Here is a 23,916-nt window from a genome sequence, read left to right on the forward strand (position 1 = left end):
ACCCACGTGTTTTGGGGAGTCCGCCTGTCGCACCCCCGCCTCCGCCTCCAGCAGCACCCCCGGGGAACCGCCGCGGCCCCGCTCCCACTCCCCCGCGCTCCCGGCGCGGCTGGGACCCCTGGAGGGGCGCCGCATCCCCGTCCCAGGTGGGGCATCCCCGCTGCCCAGGGGCGCTCTCCGGGAGGCATTTTTGGGGCAGAAACGTGGGGGTAGGGTTTTTTTCAGCTGCTTCCCGCGGGGCTCGGCTAGCCCAGGGTGTATCGAAGTCCTCTGGAACGGAGGCCCTGAGGGTCTTTCCCGAAGGCATGTCCTTGGGAGCGGGCGGGAAGGGCGGCGGGGCGTGCGGGGCTGGCGCGGAGGAGCAGCCCGGCCGCCGCCGTAGTAAAAGAGCTGCTCCTCCGGTGGTTGGGCTGGGGAGCGCTGGGCTCCTCCTCCTCGTCCCCCCCAGCAGTGCACAACCGGGCGTGTGACTGACGAGTCTCCCCCCGTCTATCTTTTTCTTTTTTTTTTCCTTTTTTTCTTTTTTTTCTTTTTTGCCATGGGTACACACACCGAGACGCGCACATGACAGCACTTGGGTGCCAGCGCCGGTGCATCGCCAGGAGGGCTGTGCTTTCACTCCGGGCACGCACACACGCATGCTGCTGCTTCTGCTGCTGCTGCTGGAAGTCTTTCTACACGGGGATTAGCAGCCGCCTCTCGCTCTCTGTATTTCCCTGTCTCTTTCTTCTCCCTTCCTTCCCTTTCTCCTTCTCTCCCTCAAACGCCTGACTGACGGACAGCGGGCAGGAAAAGGTAAATGCGGGCGTGCTATTTGCTGACGATACCGAGGGGTGATGGTGTTAGCGGCGTGCTGCGCGGTACGCCCTCGGCTCGCCGGGCAGCCTGCCTGGCTTGCCTGCCCTCCCGCCGCGCCGGCGGCTGCCGGTCCCCGACTCTCTGCGGCTCGGGGGTCGGGTTTTGCCGCGAGAGGTTTGGCTTCCCCAGCCCCCTCTCCTCTTTCCGTGGGCTGCGAGGTAGAGAGGTTCCCCGCTATTGTGCTGCTCGTACTTGGCACCGCGGCTGCGAGCGTGCGGGAGCGCTTAGCCAGGGTTTCGCTGGAGGAGGCTGGCTATTAATTGCTGTCTGCGCGGAAGACGAGAGCGCTTCCTCTGGCAGGGAACCTGGGCATTATTTATTAATCGGGGCTGGAGAGAGTGGCAACGGGAGGGCTAGTCGTCGTCCCCGCGTCGTGTCCTCCCTCCCCGTTTGCTGCATCATTCAAATGAGTAATTCCTAGCTGGCCTTGCGTTGCGGGGCTCTATCCCCCCATCCGCGGGGGCTCTGCCAGCCGCCGTGGACTGCCATCCTCCCTTGCCCGGGGAAGCGCCCCCCTCCCCGGGGAGCCTGCGGGCGAGCGGCGAGGGGGCATCGGCCGCGCCGGGTCCTGCCCCGCCGGGCCCCGCAGCCCCGCGCGGGCTCCGTTATAGTTGTCGGCACTTGTTCGGGCCGAGTTTGTCCCGCCAGGACAAGGACAGCGGGGTGGATGTTTGCCTCGCCCCTCGACGAAGCCCCCGTGGTGCGGTATCCTGTGAAACCGAGAGGTCCGGCGCAGCCCTGCCGAGGGGACCGCGTCTCGCGGGGCTCGCACGGACCCCGATCAGACTTCCAACCCCAGGGGCGCGGGTTCCTGGGAGAGCGGTTCAAGCCGGCAGGGGACAGGAGGGAGGCGGTGTTGAGGAGCCTGCCCTCCCGGGCCGCTCGGGCAGCGGAGTTCCCCCGCCGCGGGGAGGGGGGCGGTCGGGCGGGGCAGCGCGCCCCGGGCAGGCGCGCCCCCTCCGCGGGCCGGCCCCGGCTCCAGCGCGGCTCCAGTGTGGGCGATTAGCGGCGAAGAGCTCCCCTGGTCGCCTGGGCAGCCCCCGGGGCGGAGGTTAAAGCGCCCCCCGGGAAGGGCAGGCCTCCCTCCGCCGTGCCGGCGCCCATCGCTTCCCGGGCTGCGGGACCGGCACCGCCACTCCCCGCCCTGCGGTGCTGGAGCGGAGTGGCCCGGGCTGCCGCCATCCCCCCGTTCCTGCTCCCTTCCGCCGGGAAGCGAGGCATTTAGCGAGGTCCGTTATGTAATTACGGGGTTTTTTTCCCCCTTCTTGTTGCTGTTACTAAACCCGGCTCAGGATGCCGGCAAGGAAACGGCTACACCATGCTTGTTTCTGAAAGAGGCTGATAGTTTTATTTGATCTCGGAGAAAAAAAGATGGAGTAATATTTTAGCGCTTTGGTTTCACACATGATTGATTTTTGGAAAATCACATCTCATTCATGTTGTTTTCTACACCTGTCAATGGTACCTAAATATGCTGTTAAAGACAGAAAGCCTTAAAAAAAAAAAAAAAAAAAGACTTGTAAGAGAAGCAAAACCCGTGAGAACTGTAGTGGACAGCATATGAAGTTGGTTATTAAAAAAAAAGGCAAGTAGTTGTTTAACTTATAGCCTTACAAGTGAAAGGTAGGTGTGCTTGCAGGCATAGTGTATGCTCAGCTTGTTGGATTGGATTGTATTTCAGTGTTAATGCACCTTTAAAAAGGCAACACTAATTTCTACTCCTTGTGGGTCCAGTGTAGATGCTTAAGGTATTTCCCCTCCTTTAAAAGACATTGTGAGTTTGAGCTGTTCCAGTGATCCAAGAGATCCAAAAGTCTAAAGGGTGCATATTCAAAGATAAATAGCATGTATATTTGGAGATCAAATTGCTGCTGATAATGATTATATGAAAAGTAGGAATAGTTAATGGAAGCAACACAGTTCCCTGTTTTCTTCTGTTACAGTTTACTTGTCTGGTACTTCATATTTCAGATACCTATATAAATTAGGTAACTAAATTATGTATTCAAATTAGGCAACTATTTAAATTAGTATTTAAACATATGGGAGCAACATATGCTGTTTATTACAGACTTTATCAAGTACTTTAAAGGGTGCAGTAGTGTTTCATTATATGTACATCTACATGTATATATATCCTTCTGATTTAAAGTTTTCTTTTACTTCACCAGAACTCTATATAGTTTAATTCAAGGCTCATTCTGGTCTGTCTCTTGTGGGATTAACTCTTGGAAGCATATCAATGTAATCTGTTTGTGTTAAGCCTTGCAATGTTCTTTCTGTAAAGGTGGTGCATCTCAGTGCAGCTCTGGCAAGTGATGTTTCCACCTGGAAATACAAAAAGAACTTCATAAATAATTCATGAGATAGTGTAATAAATGAAGGTAATCCCATACCAAGGAAGAATAATACGGGAGGAAGAGTCCCTGGATTTTTTTCATTGTCATTTTCACCCTGATCTCATACCATACAGTAGCTTAAATTTTCACCCAAATTGTAATTGACAAATGCAATGCCCTGAGACTGGCATTGCCGTTTTAAGTAGATGAGAGTTCAAGGCACTTTAAAGTGAGATAGTTTATTTAGCCCTTAATCTCTGTAACCAAACTTAATTTTTACTGTCTCTGTTGTATTATCTTTCAAGATTTAAGAAAGCTATTTTTGTCACGGGCACGTAATTAATACTTGTTCCCCCCTCTTATGCCAAATTTTGCACTTTTGCATAAAGCTCATCCAAAGGAACCTGAAAAGTGGATCTCCATGGTAACGAGAGAGAGATTGAGAGATTGAGAGAGAGAGAGAGAGGATTTGCTCCCTCACCATAGGTCAAGACTAGACGCCTACCCATTCCTTAACTTGTAGCAGCATTCATTGGCACCTTCCCCTTTGTGGTTATTTTGTCTCCTGGGGTGTGCTTTTACTGTTGCCTCATGCCTCCAGAGTGAGAACGATTCTACGCTGGATGAGCACAGCTTCTGTGTTTCTCCCTGCTCTAATCCTCCCTTCTGTCTGCATTGTATTTAAGGGTTTCTATACCTGTATGATTTTACTGTGGGATTTTGGGAAATAGCTTGTTTTCCCCATCAGATTTTTGTTTTGAAGACCTGTTTTGTCTATAACTGTGTGTAATAGCTGAGACAACCTTACTCATTAGTCCTCTTCAAATGAAAGTGTGTTCATCTCCTTTTTTATTTGTCCGTGCTGATTTTGGAGTTTCAGATATTTCATAGCAGTAAAAGCAGTCTACTTCTCACCTGGGAGCAGGGCTGAATTTCGGTTTTTTTCAGCCAGCATGTGAGATGTGATACTAGGGTTCCTGTTTGGAGATATTCAGCGTAAAGAGAGTTTCTTTTGCCCTGTCATCACAGAGCAGCAATATGGAACAACTCTTTCTGGGGGAATCACTGGGATTTTTTTTCCCTTTCTCTTCTTTGAAAAATTGTCTGCCTAGACTGTGTCTCTCTGTCAAAGCTGAGATGAAGTGAACACATTTTATTCTAGATGATCCTGTAGTCAGATGCTTAAAACTTTCACCAAGGAATATAACATATTTTCTATTTCCATTTTCATTTCCGTACTCAGTTTTTTAGGTACAATCTCATGAGAGAATACCAAATGGCTTTTTAAATGGCTCCCTTAGGCTGCTGGTGCACCAGGTCTCTCTGGGCATATTTCCAGTTTTTTTGCCTTTCCCTGTGACATATCTTGGGATAATTTGAAAACATCTGCTAAAGCAACCATCTTAATATGAGACAGCAGTCATCATTTGTCACTGAGCAATATGTCATTTGTGGCTCTCTAATTGGAAGACAGGTGCTGATGCTGACTTTGGCCTTCTTAACTTGTCTAGTTGGCAGATTGTCTGTAGAAACATATTTTGGTGCTTTGAAATCCCACCGTGTATTTCTACTTTTCTGTATCTCTATGTTTCTTAAAGAATTGCCTGTGCCATTTGAAAATCTGCTCAAGAAACCATAATGATAGCAGCTAGAGCATTCATAATCTGGCCTTCCAAGTAAACTTGATTTTATGCATCTCTCCGGTGTCTTCTGGCTAGATGAAAGCCATTTTTAAATAGTTGCCTGTGAAGCTTTTTCTTTAGCCTTTGTATATGAGAAACTTCTGATCCCTTGCTGCCTGATGCCCTGTCCCTGTATTGGTGGCATTTCAGTGGATGTCGCTCATTCCAGTTGTTTCCCTCTTTTTGAAAATTTAGCATCACCTTTAACTGAGGAGGTTCTTCATCTTCTGATTTCTCATGGTAAGGAAACTAGGAATTTGAGAAATGAACTTCTATCTGTGTGAAGGATACGTATAATTCTAGATGCCTGGATCCAGGCTTTCTACCTCAGTTGCTGTGGTTCAGGTGACAAAAGTATGTGGGATCAGCTCGTAACCAAAGATCTCAATAGTTATGAATGGTGTCTTACACCTAGAAGGTGCTTTTTAAGCCTTGTGGGTTAATTTTGAATGTAGGTTGCAGTAGCTTGAGTTGACTTGCAACATCTTACAGGTTTTGGCATCTTAATATCCTGATGTGGTGACTCTGCTGGATCCAGTCAAGGATTTCTTGAGGTTTTTTTCTGTTGTGGAAAAGGGAGATAAGGGGGTGAGGATCCCCAAAAATTTTGTCCAAGAACTGTGCTTGAAAGCCTATTAGTTGTTCTGGGTGTACATCCTCTCTGAAGGTATTTCACGGCACGTGATGATAGGATGGTAGCTGAGTTACTTTTTCAAATGAAGGGAGTGGTTTTTTTCAGCCAGCTTCCCAAGTGTGACTTCAGTTGCTAATTCTGAGCTTGAGCACACTTTCTTCCTGTGTGTCTGTTTAGTTTTGCAGATGGAACAGGATGATGTCTCTGACTGGAGGTCAATAACTGTAAGATACAATGATTAGCAGTCTCACCTACCTGTGTCATAATAACTTCAGTTTTAGCAGTGTGCACCCAGCATTGAAAGTCAACTTTGAGAATTAATGTCTCACTACTGCCCTGTGTGTTTCTTTCGTCTTGTCATCGGGGGGGAAAAAAAGAAAAAGGAATAAAAAAATTAAAGAAGGCTGGAAATGAAATCCATGTGTCTGCTTTGTGGTAGTGGTCTCAACAGTATCTTTTCATTTTTAGCTGGTCAACAGGAAGAGTGAAGTTGCCTTTGTCCAGCCAGAAGTATTGAGGGTCGTGTGCTCCATGGATTCAAGGTGTCTCACAGATGTCCAAAGTCTGTGAGAATCTCTATCTCCTTTCTATCCTGCAGCTGAAAGAATTTTGGACTCTTTGCAGCATACCATTCACATAGGGAGACCTTCATTTCGTGTGTCATAGAGGAATGCAGCTTCTGGTCCTGTAGTGGTGGAACTGCATTGGTGCAAATGTTTCACAAGGACTTCAGAGATCCCTTGTTCTCATCAGTCTGTATCTTTTGGCTATCTGTTTGTTGGGCAAAATGCTCAGAGCGTGGTTTGGTCCTTCAAAGGTGTCAACTGTTGTTGTATCTGGTTTACCTCCAAAATGTTGTAGGGTTTTGCTTCTCTTTTTTCTATTTTTTTGTGTGTGACTGTATTTTAGAACATCACTAAAGTCTGTTATCAGATCCCATTTTCTAAGAACATACCATGGGATTGGATCTGAGCAACCTGATCTAGTGGAAGATGTCCATTCCCAAGATGGGGATTGGAATTAATGATCTTCAAGGTCCCTTCCAACCCAAACTATTCCACGGTTCTGTGATTCACCTCGCTTTTCCTTCTAACAGATCTTTACTTGAAGAGAAGTGTTTACTGCCAAATTTATATACAATTTTGTAAATAATATTGATGAATAGCCCAATGGAGCTTTTTAGTGGCAATGGGATGGCAAAGTAGAATTAAAAGGGAAAAAAATCACCACAGGAAGGAATGAAAGGTATAATTAGGAGAATTTATCATTATTTTGTATAAATTAAGTATTGCAAACATAGTCATGTCAAAAAAATTTAAATTAAAAAATGAATGGTAATTCTGTTATTTCATTCATGGAAGAATGATACAACCTTAAAAGATAATATTTGAGAAGATGATTAAAATTATTTTCTTAGGAAAATATCTCAAATATCTAGATGGCATCTGTCCTTTAATAACAGCAGCAAAATAAGGCTAGTGATTACTAGATTAGTGGTATTTTGAAAAGCATCATATGCATATCACTGTATGAAATTAAATACTCTAGAAGAAGAGGGGCAATATCTGTTCAGGAAGCACTGTAACTTTTAGTGAAAAAGATGGATTTCTTAAAAATTGTGATATGGATATTTATATGATAAAATAAACTTAGGTGGAATTATAAACTGGAGATGAAACCTTTTTCTCACACATTTGGATCTCACTCTTCCTTGGAAGAAGAACCAATGAAGGTTTCTTTTGTTAACAAAAACAAGAACAACAAAAACAACAAAGAAACAAAAGAAACAAGCTACTGATACTGCAGTCAGGAGAGACTACTGAATGGTATTCAAACCAGCTGGCCGTTCTGTTAGCTCAGAAATTTTTTTTTCCAATTTCTGAAATATTAGAAACTTATTCATGTAAAAATTATGGTTGCATCTTCCTCTTTGTTTTGTTTTTTGGGGTTTTTTTTTTGATCCATGACAAATACTTCAAATACAACATTGTTTGTAGAGCTGTTTCAATATCCATGTAATGTCCTTTACAGAATTGCAGTGGCATGGTACTTGATGAGCATTCACTTCACCTTGGATAGAAATGGTAGTTGGAGTGTTTTTGTATGCAGAAAATCTGTGTGGTGTTTCTTATCATACTGTGATGGTGTGTGGGCTGACTTCCACAATTACTTGTATGGTGTTCTACATCTCTGTAGCATGATATAAATGTCCCTACTGGGAATCTTCATGCTGTGTTTTTCAGGGACAGTTGTACACCAGAATTATATGTGAACAAAAGCTAAATACAAGGATGTTCTGCAGTATTCTCAAGTACTTTGGCCATTTACAAAGCAGGTAGTGTATGAGGTACTTCAAAAATCAGTGCAGCATGCTGCAAAATAATTAATGTGTTATGTTAAATTACTTTCCAGAGGACGTTTTTGACAGAATCAAGGCAAAATATGAGAGTATACTAAAGTTCTTGACCTGATCCTTTGCTCTTTGTGCTGATGGGCATTTTGAACATGAACTGCAGGAGCACGCTGCCTGCCCTGTATGAGATGTTAAATGTTGAGCACCAGTTGGTCAGGCACATATTGGAGGGGTTTTTTTGAATCTGAAAAAATGCTGAAATGCAGTAGCAACACTTGTGTGTGTTACACTTGTAGAGCCCTTCTGAACACAGAAATATTTGCTAAGAGATTACTCAAGGATCACAACATTTCTACAGGACCCAGGAGAAATTAATTATATTGTCTTTCTTTATTCTAAATTTCTGATCCCTCTATGACAACACACAACAAAGCATGGTGAGAGAAAGATGAAGATCTATCTCAGTGCCCATTTCAGTTTCTTTTGGAACTAAAAAGAAATTTTGCATACAATGAGAAGAAAATTTTCCAATAATCAATTTTTCTAGCATACTTTGCACATTTGTAGAAACTCTTAACTTGCTTTTTGCTATTTAACTTTGTCTGTAGTTTGCTTTGATCTGCTGTAGGACCAAAAATAACTGGTTCATTTTCCCAAGGACTTACAGTCTCTCTAAGAATAGAGAAACTAATATATAGGAAATAGGAAAGCCTACAAATGTAGATTTTATTTGTTTAAAAGCTTCAATATTATTATTCTGTAATGGTGTGACGCTAAAGTTTATTTTCGTGTTTTAAATCGTACATAATTCAGGACAAATGCTGCCAGTGGTCTGTGCACAGTTCCCAGTGAACTCTGTGCAATGTGTCCCCGATGAAAGAAAAAATGCTTGAACCTGAGGCTATTGCAGAAAACCTCAGTATTTTATTTTATTGCAAATTAAGAGATACTGATGAATAAATTGAACGTGGATTTTTTTTCCTTGTTTCAACTGTCATTCTTGTTTGTTTGTTTTTATACAGAACTGGGATCATTAATTATTTGTGGTTTAATTAATTAATTAATTGATGAGTTTGCCAGATCTAGTTTAGTCTTTCTGGCTTCGTTAGCATACAGAGTCCTTGCAGCTGATTTATACATTGGTTTGAACAGTTGCTGAATGAGGCAGTGTCCTGGTTTTGAGCATTTGAGTCTGTTTTGGGTTTTTTTACTGCTTTGTATTAAAATACAAACATCATGGTGACTCTGGTATTGTGAGTAGATGAGAGGCTTGTGTTATTGTAGAACATAAATTATTTCAGTTTCGTCTGACAATTTTGCCTCAACATGTAGTGTAACCATAAACTGCTCTGAACTCCTCTTTCCTTCCATATCCAGCTCATGGCAGCTACTGCCCATATTATCCATATGCTTGACAGATGTGGAGCACCTCTTCAGGCTCACACATGCTTTGAATTTAGGTTTAAGTCAGGATTATTTTTTGATGGTTTTTTTTTTTTTGTCAGCCACAGGGAGAACAAAAGTGAGTGTGTTCCCTTTAAACTACCTTATTCTTGATGTTGCTCTCTTCCTGCTCTTTGGTTTTGTAGGGAAGGCTGAAGAGAAGCGGAGCTTAGCTGTTCAGGCACATGGGACACTTTAAAGGATTTTGGTTGTCTTTCTGGTGGAAGCAATGAGAACTTCAAGGAGGAAAGGTGAATTCTTTTCTGGAAGGTGTTGAAGGCAGCAAGTGCACTCCTCACTCACATCTCAGGGCTGAAGAGGCCACTTTAGCTATTGTCATCAGGTGGCCTGGAGAACACGAGTTTATAGACCTGGTAGGTTAAGTCAGTAGCAGACTCACAAAGTCTAGGTCAGACCTACAGTGATGCTCGCTTGGCTGCACACAGGGCAGACCCAACTGTCACAAGTCTAATTCTCAGGAATAATCACTCAGTGATACACAGTGGGTGTATTATTAAACATCTTTTCTGCATAGTTACGGTGACTGGCCAGAATTTTGGGGGCACCAGTGGCACAGTTACGCTGCACTCATATTTTTGATAACAGTAAACACCTCTTATTCTTGGTAAAGGAAGTAGTATTGATACAGGCAGACATGTGCCTTCTACAGAGCGAATGTAGCCAGTATGTTATTTAGTATACTGTGTTATATGGCTGAATAAATAAATACAAGATGCCTATAATAGATCTGAATTGCAAAATCTAATATGATAATGCTTTTCCCACTGCTAGCAGAGCTCAGTAATTCATTACTACGATTTGGTGTCATGGATATGATTCATTCTATTTTAGTGGATGCAAACAAATTGCTTTACATTCATGTAGTAACTTACTACTCAAAGTTGAATGCATGCTTTTTGTAATACTGAGATTCTTAAAAATTTTATGTTTATTTTATTTAAATGTATTTTGGAAGGGGGGGAAAAAAGTAAATTTTTCAGGACATACTATTTAAACAATCATCAGAAAATTTTTAATTTAGCAATCAAGAGGATAAGAACAGTTCTTGAGCCAATTGAATTTCAGTGACAAATCATGCTGGAGCCAAACTGGGTCCTCCCAACAGCTGATACTAAACCTGTGTGTAACCCAAATACTCAATCACTTTCCAGTTTTCATCTGTAATATGATTTTTATTAAGCTAAGCTGCCTGCTGTGTGTTTTGTGTTGGAAAACGTTAAGCCACAGTATTAGAAAGAAAATGTTTAAATACAATGATCAGTATGTGTGCTGCACATCTTATCTTTTTCAAATAGATAAATAATGAAAAAAAATTCATTTTGCTTCCCCCTTTGAATTTGCAGATTAGTCATGGATTGTTGCCCACAATTTCATGGAGCCTAATCATGTAGTCCTTTTTTAATAGATTCCATTATTATCATTACAATATACCACCTAAAGTAAGTAAATTAATTCAGTGGAGTCTCTCTAGAGCCCAGTTTGTGTGTGTGCTGGAAAATTAGGTGTGGCAAATGTAGTATTAATGGCTATTCTGTTAAGCATTTTCTTAGAGTTTGCATGGACATATTTTAAAAAGTAGGATTAATATTTTTGTATTTATTCCTAGGTCAAATACTTTTTGAAAGTAGGATGAAATTAGTCATGCTTTATCTAACAACTCTTTTTAAGTAATTCTGCCTGTGCTAATAAATAAAGGTGAAATTAAACAAAAGATATACTGAACAAAAAACATTGGAAAAAACACTCTTGAAACTGTATATTTTATCTAAATAGACCAGATCTTGTTCCTCTTTATGCACCAACTGGAGAGCATCAACAGAAAGCAGAAATATATCTGCAAAAGAGTTTATTTCAGTAGATGCAAAATGCAGAAAAGTAGGTTTGTGACTGGTGTGTTTACAGGGAGGTAAGTGGGATGAAAGCAGGAATGGATTTGACTTAATGCTAGATTCAAGTAGGGGGAAATGTGAGTAACATAAAGCCAAATGAAAACCTGGTTTTGTTAATGTAATTTTTTTTTCCCCGGCATCTAGTATTTGGAGACTTTTAAAATTTGCCTCACTCTGGACTGTTTGGGTTTTGGGGTTTTTTTTGAGGAAGAGAGGAGTAGAAATTAATCATCTGGATAGTGGAACATACGGGAACTGGAGGGAAGAAAAGACAAACAAACCCAAAACAAACCAACAAAAACCTCAAGGTCGTCACTTAGAATAGTTTCCTTAGCCAATTAAGGAACGAATTTGAATTTTAGGACCTTAAGGTTTAGCTCATAGAACATGAAGCCTCAGAACAGTCCATGGGTAAAGCAAGAGCAGAATGTGTGTATGAAAAGTCTTAATGTGTATCACAACTGGCAAATCATTTGTGGAGGTCAGGACACAGTAATACATGAGATGTGTTCACTGTCTCCTCCTCGGTGACCAATACAATATTGCCATCCCTGTTGCAGTAACAACATTGCCATTATTTATTTGGTAGTAATGTGTCTGAGTTTAGCAAGAAGAAATGAGTTTATAGGAAAATTGTTTCACATAACAGAAAATCACATCAAACTGAAGTGGTACAGATCATTTCAGAGTCTTCCTTGCCAACTTTGTTGCAAGTGAACACGTAATTTGAATTAATTAATTAATGGAGATGTATAATCAAGGACAAAGATTAACCAATTTTAAATTATGCTTTTAGATTCACAAATAGTTACACTTTTATTTGTAACATCCATTCCAAATGCATTTCCTGTTTCAGATATGATAAACAGACCTTTCCTACTTTCAGACCATGTCTGGTAATACAAGTGAAAATAGCACAGTAATTTGGAACAGTAACATTGAAAAAAAATTACAGTCCTAAACAAGTTGTAACATTCTGGATATTCCCTAAATAATTACCTCGTAGATTAAGTCAAAACAGATTAAAGTATGCTTGTAGTTCTAAATTATAATTAATTCTCCATTGTATTTTGTCAACAATCTGAATTTCAATTTATATTAACCTTTCCAACGGTCCTGTAAGGTCAATTATTACAAGCTTTTTTCTGGTAGAGTGGTATCTTTTGCGCCTGTCAGAGTTCAAGGAGCTTCTGGACAAAGCTCTTAGTCATATGGTTTAGTTTTGCGTAGTCCTGCAGGGAGTTTGTCTTGATGATCCTTGTTGGTCCCTTCCAACTTGAGATATTCTATGATCTTAGATTGGGCAAAATCAGAACACCCTTTGAAATAAAAAAGCAGACTTAAAACAGTTCCAGATTTCAATGTCTTCAGCAAGGTAAAGAAAAAGAAGCCTGTTCGTAATCCAGCATAGCCTGATAAAGCCTCTAATGTATACACATATAATTTTTGTTGTTAAAAGTGTCTAATGATTGAGCATAGCTGGAATAATCCATAGGAGCCTGATCTGCTACTCACTGAAGTCTGTGGCTCACGCTGTGAAAGTAATGTGTGTCATTTCCTTAAGCAGGCATTGGATTGTGTCAATACATGAGCACAAAGATCACATCTCTTTTTTTTTTTAAATTTGAGACCTGCTGGGATATTGGCACTTCAGAATGTTATCTCCTAAATGCTTCGCTTTTCCACATCAATCATTTGAAAGACAGACTTTATACTGCTGCTTGGTCTCCTTTTTATGGGGTTAATATTTGTGGGGGTTTAGATGTTGTATGTGCACAAAAATGACACTTTTGAAGGGACAAAAAAGTCTATACAGGTTCAAAAGTGTGAATGTGCATGGATAACTGAAATCTCACTTCAGGCTTGACCTTTTACATTGTAGACAGATATTCCAGGTTTCTTTCAAAGAAAAGCTTAATCCCCACTCGGTAAACCTGCGCATAGCCTAGGTTTTATCTCTGTCTCATGTTATAAATATGTGTAGTGCTTAACAGAGGTTGCAGTAGTGCATGAGATCATCTAAGCTGACTTGAATTTTACATACAGAGGATGGAAACTGGCAGTTAAGCTAAATGTTGGAAGATAAAGACATTATTTCTCCCACTAAGGATTCGTAGTCGTCAAGACTGTCAAATTCATTTGTGTGTCAATTACAGTTCCAGAGGTGAAAAGTCAGGCTGCTTTTCAAGACAAGTTTTTCTAATTAGAGTAATGAATGTTTGATTAATATTCCATTAGTAATATATGATAATTATACCCTGATGGGCTGTCACTTTAAGTACATACAGAGCAAGATCACAGATGCATTTTTATGTTGTTATGCCTTTGTCAGCTTTAGTTCCCATCAACAGTCAGCTTTATGCAGATGCTCACTGAAATATTTCAGAAATACATTTTGCCTGTAAGCCTGTTAAATGGTGCTACACGTCTGCTTTGTGGGTCAATGCCTATCTCTTGCTTTGTTTAACATTTCATCAGGGTTCTACGCTTTGACATTCACTAGATGGAGCTTGCAGAGAGAAACTTTACTATTCAGGAAATGTAATGCGTGAGGAAAATCCTAATTACTAACTGTGAATAAATCCAAATCAGGAAACAACAGCAACTTCATAGAACTGTGGTGGAAAATCTTGGGACTTCTGGAGGTTCAAAAACATTTCCCTACAGTAATAGTTTCTATAGAGATGCATGCAATTAATATTCAGAATCCCTGAGTTAATGTCGTGTATCTCCCTGAGGATGACCGTGGCATTCAATGTAGCTCTAAGGGATGAGAGCTTATGGTGCTTTCCTGGTGAACCTCATGGTCTTCAGCTTCTAAAGCAGTTCTGGAACTCATTGCTGACTGTGGGCATCCTGGTATATGAGTCATATTAAGAGGGAATGGGGGAAAAAGGATTGGATGAGATGCTACAAATTGTGTAGCAGGGTGCTGGAGCAGCAGACAGGGACTGTCTGGATGCACATCTGACTGAGCTCTCCTTTTTTTTCTCCTTGCATTGTTTCCCATTCAGGCTAGATCAGAAGACCATTGTCTTTGTATTGCAACCTTTACATTTGGCTGAAAGCATGTGTCACAGAACAAGAATGAAGCTTTCTTTCACAGTTGAAGAAATGAAACCTAATTGATGCTGGCATACATGTTTTTATGGGCCATGTGTTAATTACCCAGGGTTGTAAATGAACAGAGACGTACTCCAGTTATGTGTGTATCTGCAGCAGTGTATATAGGAACAATTACAGTATTTGAATGTTTCATTCATTCTGCACTGAATTAAATTTTTTCCAACAATTTTAATATTTGAAAATTTTTATGATATTAAATAATGTATTTATTAAACTTCACATAATTACTTTTTTTTTAATAGTATCATGTAGAGATCCCAAGAAGTTAAGAACTATAGTGCAGTGTATTCTGACTCTTGGAATAGTGAAGGAATGAGTTACTGTAGAGGACTGTTGCCCCTTCTGTGTCCAGCTGCAAATCTGTGAGAAGAGCTTTGCAATTAGCTTTTGTAAATAGTAGCTGACAGCAGAGGAGGGTTTGAGACTTTGGTTTCCTGGGCTCCACTCCAAGTTCTGGAATGAAATACACTTCAGTGACTGCATATCTCCCTGCCCCTGTCTCATCTGTCTCGCCTAGCCTGACTATTTTGTCTCCTCATCTTGACTCATGTTCATTCTGTGTGCACCATGCTTCTCACTGCCCTTTTTCTGCATGATGGTGAGTGCTACCTCTGTCATGGTTTCCATAACGCGTGGATGGAGGATAGAAGGTATTAGAAACAGTACATTTTAATCTCATTTTTAGCATTCATGCAGTTGTGCCCCACTGGACAGCAATAAGCAATGACAGTCTCTTGCTCACCTGCAGATTTGGGTGTGTTTGGTGACTGTTGCAGGCAGAGCATGTTCTGTGGGACTGCGGTACAAAGAGGAGATTTATTTCAATCTCTCATGTACTCCTGTTGAGTGAGATGAAACAGCAGATTTCTAAGGCCACCTTTTTGTGAGTTTTATTGCTTTCAAGACAGAATAACCCTGTTGCCCTATTTTTAAAAATGGCAGCAGTAGCTTTCAGTGATATTTTTAAGAATCTACCTTCAACAAAACTTTTTTTAAACTCATATGCTCAGATGTATCTCAGCTGCCCTTCTAAAAAAGTTTAACAACTGTGAACAACTCAGGCATTTTCAGTTCCTTTGTAACTCAGATTATTTCACATTTCTTATTTGAACAAAATTAGTTAAATGATTAAATCAGAACTAAGATCACTCTGTCTGTGGCAGTAGCTGGGACTGAAGGGATGCAGTCAATTGCTATTTAACGTGGATTTCCTGTTCATAGGGGAGATTGTTTTACCAGGAACTTGTTGGTAGGATATCATGGATGACTCAGGACTGTGCAGAGTCTCTCTGCCGCTCATAGGGAGCTGCTTTCAAGCACAGTCTACGAAGTATATAATTTAGCAGTGGATGGTGCTAACTATTCACAGGAAACGTGAATCCAGAGGTGGAGCTGAAAACTGCTTTGATAGACGTGGCAGCAGGAGAAACTTGGCCAGGAAGGGCAATTTAGAGTTGTTGTTAATAGGGGTTACCAGCACTTTTTATAAAAAACTTCTTATGGCAGTGAGCCGAGAAATTGAGATCCTAACACAAAAGCAATTAATTAGGATTGTTTGGGGAAAAGATGACATAGCTGTTTGGAAAAGCACTATTAGGAAGGTGAAGGTGACCTTAGAAGTCAACTGATGTGCTCTGTTTTACATCCCATTAAGTATTCCCAACAACAGAGGAGATTTTGCTTTAGACACATACAATGTATACTCCGTGATATACCAGCAGAAAACTGCACAGGTATTTCCACATTATTAGGAGTAAACTGCCCTTGTGGCAGGAAGCACTTGTAATTCAAGAGAATGTTCAATGAATGGATTCCCTCTTTAAAAGAGAGAGGATAAATGTTACTAAATACTGCCGTTTCTTTGTGGAATTGTATTGGAGATACTGCAGTAGTGCCTAAAAGGATAAGGAAACAACTCAACTGCTTTCTAATTGCTGTGATGTATGCTGGACTTGAATATGGTGAATACATTCGTCTTCAGCTGATATAATACCTTCCAGTTTTTAGTTTTCTGATATCTGATAATCTTTTTGTTTTAATTCCTGCTAAAACTCTAGTGTTCTTAAAACAGTGATACCTTAAGGTTGTGCTGGTAGCTTCATCTCCTCATATATTTCCTCATTTTTCCTGTTTAAGATGTCTTTTTTAATGTTTACTTAATTTTCTGTGGTTTTGTTGTAATAAATATGTACTTGCAATCTGCTTTAAATGGTTTTAAAGAATTTAAAGTTCTCCTTTAGTCATTGTTAGTATTTGAACAGAAGCATTTGTTAACTTGATTTGATCAGATCGATGCTCCTTAGTATAATGAAATCAAATGTAATCTAACATCATCTTCTTTGTATAGGGTGAGTAATGAGATTGTTTTCACCCAAACAAAATTTTTTATTATTTTAGCTTTTATTTTTCATTGGAATTCTTTGCACAAAAATTATGTATGTTGCTCACATTTTAGAGGCCTCTTGGTAGAGAGTACAGTTTATTCAATTGCTAATATTAAACCCACTTTTCTTTCCCATCAGCACCATATAAATGTTATTCATCTTCAGTATCACCATATCTCTCAAATCATATTCACAACTGAAATAACTCTGGTAATGGTGACACCAAACACTCTGTGTATTTCAGTGTCTTGAGATAATACTAGTGCTATCTGTAAGATAATATTTCCCATGTTCTCAGCTGAAAAGCTCTGGAACCTTGTATGTGGTGTGTGGGAAACTGTGCTTATGGATATTTTTAACGCTTATCCCTTTATTCTGCATTAGTACTGCATCATAGAAGCAATAGCTTCAGGAAGAATACTCCTGCTCAGCTGACAATTCAGGAAGTGTTGCTGTCCCTCAGAGAAAAGATTAAATTATGTCTTTTTCTTTAGGCTTTACTTGGATTTGTGTGTTCCGTGGTGCCGGAGAGGATATGGGTCTTTTTCTCCTGTGGCAGACAACCCATTAACTGTACCTAATACAATTGAAATAGCTGTTCCAAAGAAGAACCAGTTCTTGTCCAGTTAATTGCCGCTTTTTGATGTGTCATTTATTTGAGTGTCTTACTGCAGCATCTTGTTTCCTACAGAGCTCAAAGGCTGTCTGTTTTTATTAGCTGTGGGTGTGGCACATTGCAACAGAAGGAAGTCAGCATTGCTTCTTTTCCTTGATGTTAAAAATGCTACATTAATAATCTCTTATTTTAACAGTATTATTTGGTTATCAACTGATTTTATAGGGGATTAAACTACACTCTTGCGGAGAATAAATGGATTTTAAGCTTCACCAATTAATATAAATTTAATGTAATTTGACAGATCCTAACATGGGTTTCAAACAGACCCAAATCAAGTGCCTTTGTGATAATTTGGTGGTTCCTTTGTGGCATTGAAACTATTGTTCTTTCATAATCACATCTTGTTAAGGACCATAAATAAGTTAACTCTGATCATTTTACATCAAAATAAACGTTGAATGTTTAATACTCCTGTGTCTTTCATATAGTTACAAAAGAATTTTGCAAAAATATTGGGTGAAAATTCCTGCATGTTAAGCAACTGCATGGAAATTATGACCTATTTTCAGATCCTTTTTAGGCAAATGATAAGATGGAAAAAATGCATTTGGAACTAATGTAGGAAAATGTTTTATTACAGTAACTGTGTAATGATAAGGCTTGAGAAAAAAATGATATATATGGAAACTGCAGAGATTTGTTGAAATGCAATGGATTCCTAGTACTGTATCCCACAGCCGTAGGGAGGAGAAAAGATCCAGCAGGCAGGAATTGTGCAGCAAGATTGATTTATTTAATTATTTTACAAACTCTTTTATAGATTTTTTCTTCATAGTCTAATTGGACAAAGGATCAGCCACCCCTTGGGGGTGATTGGCGAAAATCCTAAAACATCCATTGTCAAAATATTTTTCTACTGTACCATAAACATAGTTCTACAAGGTCGCAGGTGTTCATAGTTTATAGAACTCTGCTACTATCTTCTGTGAGACAGAAAAGTCTCTCACGGGCTTAGAAAGAAGCAGGAATATTTCTTGCTAACAGCATTTTTGTATTCACAGATTCTGACTTTCGTCCATTTGAAGTGCTTATGTCTCACATTTGTTCCTGTAGACCTTTTTACAGGAATGCTTCAAGAAGGATAATGGCTTGGGGTTTATATCTACTGCATGCAGAATCACACCAAGAAAAAAGTCGGGTTTTTTCCTACAAATGTATGTTATCAAATATGTGACAGTATGTTCTTATATAAAGCACTCACCTGTTGAAAACCATTTTTGTGTTGTTGATGTGGTTTGTATCTGTTGACTTTTTAGACTTGGTAACGTGGAGTTGTGTTGTAAGCTTTGCCCTGGGTGAAAGCCCACCAGCTGTAGCATCTCTCTTATTGTGGGCTACTGTGGTCAGAGGGTGCTGCGTTGGGACCATTGCATTTGGTAGCCAGAAGCTCGTTAGTTCTCTCCTTTCTCTCACTTTGAGTATGAAAATTTAGGTTTCTTACACTCCTGAGGCATAGTCCTGAAAGGCCTTCTCCTCAGAGCTAGCAAGAGAAATTCGATTTATCTTGTGAATTAGTGGATGAAATGTCAGGATGGGAGCTAATCTCAGATACACTGCTCATTTGAGAAAGCGGCCCTGGGCTCAGAATGCATACAGATATACAGATAAGTAATGATTTCAAAATAAGGACAATAGTATGCCACTCGTAATGCAAGTGCAATAAGTAACTCCATGCCTGTTATCTGATTTTAGAGACCCTTTAAATTCACTCCTTATTAGATGACCTGAAATTTTGTCATGGACAAAGTGAAGTATGCAAATCCTGTAACTTCAATTTATGCTGCGAATTTGCATATGTGTATATAAATAAAAGCTACAAAACCCGCATACAGATAGACAAATGCTGTCTCAATATCTGCAGACTTCTGTTTGGATATTTCGGGATTATGTTGGATCCTAAAACTAAACTGAGTTTTCATCCAACTCCATATGTTTCTGTGGTGGTGCTCAGAGTGAACTTAAGATTTTCATCTCCCTTCTATACATGAGAGGGGGCAAGAATGGAGGCCAGATTCTGCCTTCTTTGATATTTTACAGATTATCTGTGAATTTTCTCTATTTTTGGTTAAAGTTCATGTCATTTTCAGTGCCACCTCCAAAGACTGATTGATATTGATGACTTTTTATAGAAAACCAGTTTTGCCCTTTAGTATCCCAACCCTGTGAAATTATAAGTGAGTAAAAATCCCCAAATCCAATGAATTAGGTTATAGGTTGCATTTATATAGTCAGACAAAAGACCAAGTTGTGTTTTACTTAACAATCTATTTAATAACCAATATGGGTGATTAATTTTTTTCATGTCAGACTGTCCCTGAATCTTACTTTCTTGGATTATTTAGGCTAGTATTTAGAATATATTTTATCCTTCTAAAAATCTTGCTGACCAAAACAAAATCCATTGTACATATATTTTCACATATCTAAATGACAATTTTCACTGTCGTCATGGGCTCTCCGTGGAGGCCAGCAAGACAATCATCTGATTAACATTTTCTTCCCTTAGGTGTCCTACAAGTAATAGATATAAGGAAAGTTGTGTAGTTCTTTGATTAATATAAAACTAGGTCATCAGTGGCGTCCTTGCGTGCTAGGACTTTGAGGTGTAAAACCAAATTTACTTCCCCATATCACTTCAGTAAGAGCCAATCTCCTGTTACACAAAACCCCACAGAATTTTTGTTTGATTAGGGTTCCCAAAAAGTTTCCCTAAGGTTCTTCCTCTGTGTTTCATGCTATTACAGCTGTGTTGTTTAATGAATACCAGGTGATGTCTCCTTCAAGGACACATTTTTTTATAAATTCTCCGTAAAGCAATAGCCTGCAGTGCTCTTGTAAAGACTGTTAGAAGGCTGGCAAAGTTTGGCTTCCTCCCTCACGTAGCAGAATTTGGCTCAATAGAGGTTTGTGCTACATAAACTACTCCCCAAAGGTTTTTATGAGCTGCTGTACCAGAAAGCTCCACTCCCTTTTGGGTAATAACCACTTATGATTTCGTGCATTAAGAGACACATGCATCGAAATGTATTGACCTGAGAAGTTGTCTGAAGAACAATCTACTTCAATATTTACTGAAAACAAAAATAAACCCTGTTGATCAGTAAAATACAGAGATGACAATGTGCAAGTTCCCCCCACCATCACCGCTTGGGCCAAAAGTTTAGTTTTCTGCATCTGCCTCTGAATGGGTATTATGAACAAAAATTTTCATAAAATGAATTGCAGATTGAACTCCCAGGGTACTCTGAATTTCTCATAGGTAATTTTGAATTTGGGGACAGCTATTTTGATCTCTTACCACCACATTACAGCTATGTGAAGGATTCGTATGAACAGCTGGTAAATTTTACTTGAAATTTGTTAACGAAGTCCTGAAATCTTAGTGAATCCTGCAGAAACTTGGACTTAAATGCGTATATGTGATCAGACTGGATATAGCGTGGGCTCAGGGAAACCTATTATTGTCCTCTGAGAAGCTAAACAAGATGAAGTCATGTGCAGGTCTGATCTCATTAATTAGCATTGTTCCTGATCTCAATGTTGTTGACCTCTGAGGAGGCCTAAAAAAACAAAAGTGAAGTGTCATGTCAGTTCACAAGTCATACTTACAGTAGCATTTTACTTTCCTGGTAATATTCTTAGTTATTGTTACAAGCGGAAAATAGTGTGTATTAAAAGACAGCAAATGGTTTAACAAGTTGTAACACCAACATCTGGTGGCTGCAGTTGTAGAGAGAGCTATTATACTACTTTGCAGCAGTGTAACAAGACTTGTTTTGTTTTGGTTTTAAGACAGCAAATATTTGTTTCAAAGAGTGAAATAGCTATAATAGCATTCCAGGGTTAGTTTTTTTCTTAAAGTGTGATATTTCATATTATCTTTTATACTCTGAGTATATTAAGTGGTTTGTGACTGACCACAGTAACTTCACTGAAGGATTTAATCATGCAGATCTACAAGTTTTTTTTCAGTAATGACTGATGAGTTTATTGAATGTATAGCTGAGCTAAGGGAAGTAAAGCAAGAAAACTACAATTTTCGTTGCCCCAGTGAAATTTTTGTTTTAACATCTCTACCTACAAATGTATCGTAAAAGAAAAAAAATTTGAAAGGAAGTATGTCTGAAGCATAAACTACAGTAACAGAATGTCCTAACTTTTATTTCCTGATTCCTCTTTTCTGCTTATTTTTATTGCTCACCGTCTTCTATTTATTTTCTCTGTTTGAATAACTTCAAAATATTAAAAAACCTAATGCTTATGTTTTAAGCTGATGGCCTCTTTGCGGAGGAAGGTAGAACTTTTGTGTTAGGGTTTTTTTTCCTTTCATTTGCTTGTTTTACATATCTGTAATATGATATTCCCTATATTTTGTGAATATTTTCATAGCAAGTTCATAGACAAGTAGAAAAAGATAAATTATTAGCCTTAAAGCTGTGTTGCTTTAGCAAGAATTTCTTTTGTAGGGGAGGAAGGAATGATACGACAATTTATAAGATGTATGGTCTCCACTTTGTCTCTCTGGCTAATTCTAAATAAGAGATGTATTTGCACGCAGTTTCCATATACCAGTTTTACCTGTATCATAATAGTAATAATTAGCATTTTATTCTGTTGCCCTTAAAAATATTCATAGTTTAGGGATACCCTGCTGCACTACACAAAACCTCTTCAAGGTCTTGGATGGGTGTTTAGTTTGAAGGTACCAAAGAGATTCTGAGAAACAATGTAACATGCATAAATGAAGCTGGGAGGTCAAGTGTGCCCTCCTTGCTTAACGTGAATAAACATCTTATGGGATGCTGAAGTGCACTTCTAATTTCCTTTTATTATTAGAGTTCATGTCAATAAGTACTTTTAACTGACTGAACCATAACACAAATCCTGCTAGATATTACATCTATAGTCTTTTGCAAGGTCAGATTTTTTTTTGCCCGTGGAAATAATGAATTATCTTCATTAAACATACTGGCAGCTCCTAAAATGATTAATTCGTCATGCCATGGACTTGCAAGAAAGAGTAGCATAAGTAAAAGGAGCTGTTAGATCAAAATCTTTGGCGAGAAGTGATAAAAGAAACTGTGCTGGTTGTGAAGAGAGACGTACTTGGAAACTCCAGAGACAGAATTCAGTGTGGATGGAGATTCCTATAGTGTTGTGCAGAAAGATAAAACTCGCTCACAGAAATTCGGAGGTGGAGAATGGGGAGCATATACTGTTATCAGTGGGATAGCCTTAAATTCTTTGCTCTATAGTTGGCAAGTTGTCATTACTAGAAAAATAATTTTATTTTAAAATAAAGTTGCAAAAATCCCTTTCAATTGAGTGTTCACAAGCTCATTTATTTTGATTTAAATAGAAACATGAGTGAAAGTGTGTTAGCATTATGTTTCAGGTCTTAAGTTTCAAAACAGGATATTTAAAAGAACTGGGAAAAGCACATAGGGAAGTTGCTGAACAAAGAAACTGAGGATGTTTTGAGAGGGAGGGGAACACCATTACCTTCATCATGGAAGAAGCTATCTGAAACTAGTGGCCAAGGGAAAAAAACAATAAGAAGTGTTTCCTTATTTAGCTGGATGAAATGATCATCCTCCAGAAATTATTTAGAATTAGGGAGCCTGTCTGTTCCATTCTTTCTAGGCTAATCAAAAAAGAAATCCATTAAAAGATAAAATGGAAACTGCTAAAAGCAGGGGTTAGTTACATATAATAGGCGATGTTTTAACAAACAGCTTTTCAGCCAAAGGAACAGCAAAAAACAAGGAATGAGATATGCCAAGGGAAGATTAAATAGCAATTTCGTTATAGGCATTTAGGTGTAGACTGAAAGGTGCATTAACATTATTTCTTCTGTCAGTAAGGGTGATAGAGCTGACTATGAGAGCAAAGGTGAGGCGTAACAGGCACTTAGTGACTGCAGGATGTATGTCAATGTCTACCAGTTGGAGTGATATGGGAGGCATGGAATAGTTGCTGATAATTTTCCCCTTCACATAAATATTATGTGCAGTGGCAAGACCTTTGTTTTGACTTAACATTTGTAAATACCTAGATAAAAATACTGCTAGAGAGAAAAATTAGAAATGTGGAGGTCAGTAAAAAGTTGCATGGAATTTTATATGGACTTGGCAGAAGCAGATGTTGTTAAACAAGCTCTGCCCTAAAAAAAAAAAAAAACAGTGAAGACTGTTTAATGCATGAAAACGTGGCAGATATCAATATGAGATTAAATAAAGCACAGTGCCACATGAGAGCTTATGAAACATGAACATCAAAGAACTGAGATGGACAAAATATTGGGCAAGGGAGAGACTTTTGTGGTGAAAGGAGCAGTACTGGACAGGGGGAATTTGCATTCATCAGAGTTGGTCTTCAGATTTGTAGTGATTTAGTATTTCATTGTCAACCCTAGCATAAAGTGTAGGAGTATGCTAAGGAATGAATCAATGTTTTGGAGATATCTAGAGTTCAGAGGAGGACTAGATCTGCAGAAATGGGAAGAAGT

The 23,916-nt window shown here is 39.5% G+C and overlaps 1 protein-coding gene across 6 annotated transcripts in view; it reads left to right on the forward strand.

Moving 5' to 3' along the window:
- The first annotated feature begins 403 nt into the window (after positions 1 to 403).
- Positions 404 to 23,916, forward strand: part of DLGAP1 (DLG associated protein 1) — a 415,626-nt gene continuing 392,113 nt past the window's right edge. For 4 of the 6 annotated variants that reach the window (XM_048289355.1, XM_048289356.1, XM_048289353.1 and 1 more), the window contains exon 1: positions 407 to 795. The gene's annotated coding sequence lies outside the window, so the exon portion shown is untranslated. Of the gene's footprint in view, positions 796 to 23,916 lie in introns of all 6 variants that reach the window. The other 2 variants (XM_048289360.1, XM_048289358.1) reach the window with 2 other exon arrangements.

Source organism: Corvus hawaiiensis, chromosome 30, assembly GCF_020740725.1.
Source record: "Corvus hawaiiensis isolate bCorHaw1 chromosome 30, bCorHaw1.pri.cur, whole genome shotgun sequence".
NCBI lineage: Eukaryota > Metazoa > Chordata > Aves > Passeriformes > Corvidae > Corvus > Corvus hawaiiensis.